This window comes from Coregonus clupeaformis, unplaced genomic scaffold, assembly GCF_020615455.1.
Source record: "Coregonus clupeaformis isolate EN_2021a unplaced genomic scaffold, ASM2061545v1 scaf3004, whole genome shotgun sequence".
Lineage (NCBI taxonomy): Eukaryota > Metazoa > Chordata > Actinopteri > Salmoniformes > Salmonidae > Coregonus > Coregonus clupeaformis.
In genome coordinates, this window is record NW_025536458.1 from 5,001 (window position 1) to 7,500 (window position 2,500).

Here is a 2,500-nt window from a genome sequence, read left to right on the forward strand (position 1 = left end):
CGGTATAATTCTGCCAGGCAGGCATAGGCTACTTTGTAGTTAACATTTACTTGCGAAGGTTTTGGGGAAAGCCATTCCTTCCCTACCAGAAGAAGGTTATCATTAGCATCATCGCTAACGGCTACACAAAGTGTAGACATACGCGCGCACCGCACACATGCACACAGACAGGGGCATTCCTGTGCCGTTTCAGAAAGTTCATGGAAATACGAATCACTGATGCATTTTGTTCATGTCTTATGATTGACTTGGGCAAATGAATGCGTTTTCTAACAAGTTGAATAGATTTAGTTGATTTCTTACCAAGTTCAATAAATGTTTGAATATTGTTGAATTTCGGTTTAATGTCTGGATTCCGTGATTCGGTCCGCAACGCCTATTTTATAGGGCCCTAGTCAATGAACTTGTCATAAATCAACATAGGATATGCCCTCTTCCCCCCCCCCAACAAGACTCAAATATATATATATATATATATTGGAAATGTAAGCAAGGGTTGAGCTTCTTCAGTTTGTGTCACAAAGTGGATACGTTTCTGTGTCCCTTTCAGAGTGAGTGACACATTGACTTTATATAGTGTACCAAGAGTTGGTCCCTTGCTTACGGCCATAACAGCCTGAATACGCCCGATCTCGTCCGATCTCGGAAGCTAAGCAGGGTCGGGCCTGGTTAGTACTTGGATGGGAGATCGCCTGGGAATACCAGGTGCTGTAAGCTTTTTGTCCCAGTAGAGCGTGCTCTTGTGTCATGGAGCAACTGCCTTTTATTTATCACCCTAATAATATCATGGATTGTTATTGGACTAAATGCAGTTTGTGTGTGCTGCCCTGCCCTGATCAAATCAAATAATGGACAGTGCGTTTCCCTCAAAATATAGGCAGTACATGCAGCCTTTGTTTTTAGTCTAGGAGACAGTCAATGTCTGTAGTCCATTAGGGCACTATAAAATCCCTTCAATGTTTTGCCTGATTCCGTTAATTCCCAAGTTCCCTTTTCTCCGTTTAGATTTCCCCGTTGACCGTTTGTCCCTGTTTTGGCAGGTTTTCGCTCTCAAAAGTACACCTTTTTAATAGCAAAACAGCACAATTGGATGTTCTATGTCCACAACAATGTTTAAACCCTATCAGGTGACCATTTGTGAGGTCTGGGAAAAATGTAAGACATTTAGATTTTGGGGTGTAGTTACCCTTAAATGCAAGCGTGCACCAGGAAGAGACCTTTGTTTGGTTAAGCGGTGTTGCTGTAGAACAAATGGCCACTGGAGTGATGCAAATGATCACGGTATAATTCTGCCAGGCAGGCATAGGCTACTTTGTAGTTAACATTTACTTGCGAAGGTTTTGGGGAAAGCCATTCCTTCCCTACCAGAAGAAGGTTATCATTAGCATCATCGCTAACGGCTACACAAAGTGTAGATATACGCGCGCACCGCACACATGCACACAGACAGGGGCATTCCTGTGCCGTTTCAGAAAGTTCATGGAAATACGAATCACTGATGCATTTTGTTCATGTCTTATGATTGACTTGGGCAAATGAATGCGTTTTCTAACAAGTTGAATAGATTTAGTTGATTTCTTACTAAGTTCAATAAATGTTTGAATATTGTTGAATTTCGGTTTAATGTCTGGATTCCGTGATTCGGTCCGCAACGCCTATTTTATAGGGCCCTAGTCAATGAACTTGTCATAAATCAACATAGGATATGCCCTCTTCCCCCCCCCCAACAAGACTCAAATATATATATATATATATATTGGAAATGTAAGCAAGGGGTTGAGCTTCTTCAGTTTGTGTCACAAAGTGGATACGTTTCTGTGTCCCTTTCAGAGTGAGTGACACATTGACTTTATATAGTGTACCAAGAGTTGTTCCCTCGCTTACGGCCATACCAGCCTGAATACGCCCGATCTCGTCCGATCTTGGAAGCTAAGCAGGGTCGGGCCTGGTTAGTACTTGGATTGGAGATCGCCTGGGAATACCAGGTGCTGTAAGCTTTTGTCCCAGTAGAGCGTGCTCTTGTGTCATGGAGCAACTGCCTTTTATTTATCACCCTAATAATATCATGGATTGTTATTGGACTAAATGCAGTTTGTGTGTGCTGCCCTGCCCTGATCAAATCAAATAATGGACAGTGCGTTTCCCTCAAAATATAGGCAGTACATGCAGCCTTTGTTTTTAGTCTAGGAGACAGTCAATGTCTGTAGTCCATTAGGGCACTATAAAATCCCTTCAATGTTTTGCCTGATTCCGTTAATTCCCAAGTTCCCTTTTCTCCGTTTAGATTTCCCCGTTGACCGTTTGTCCCTGTTTTGGCAGGTTTTCGCTCTCAAAAGTACACCTTTTTAATAGCAAAACAGCACAATTGGATGTTCTATGTCCACAACAATGTTTAAACCCTATCAGGTGACCATTTGTGAGGTCTGGGAAAAATGTAAGACATTTAGATTTTGGGGTGTAGTTACCCTTAAATGCAAGCGTGCACCAGGAAGAGACCTTT

At 42.3% G+C, this 2,500-nt stretch overlaps 2 non-coding genes across 2 annotated transcripts; both read left to right on the forward strand.

Moving 5' to 3' along the window:
- Positions 1-598: 598 nt before the first annotated feature.
- LOC123489402 lies at positions 599-717 on the forward strand. Its single transcript, XR_006660541.1, has one exon. It is a non-coding gene; the product is annotated as a 5S ribosomal RNA (ribosomal RNA).
- Positions 718-1,878: 1,161 nt separating this feature from the next.
- On the forward strand, positions 1,879-1,997 carry LOC121564444. The gene has a single exon (XR_006000159.2). It is a non-coding gene; the product is annotated as a 5S ribosomal RNA (ribosomal RNA).
- Positions 1,998-2,500: the final 503 nt, after the last annotated feature.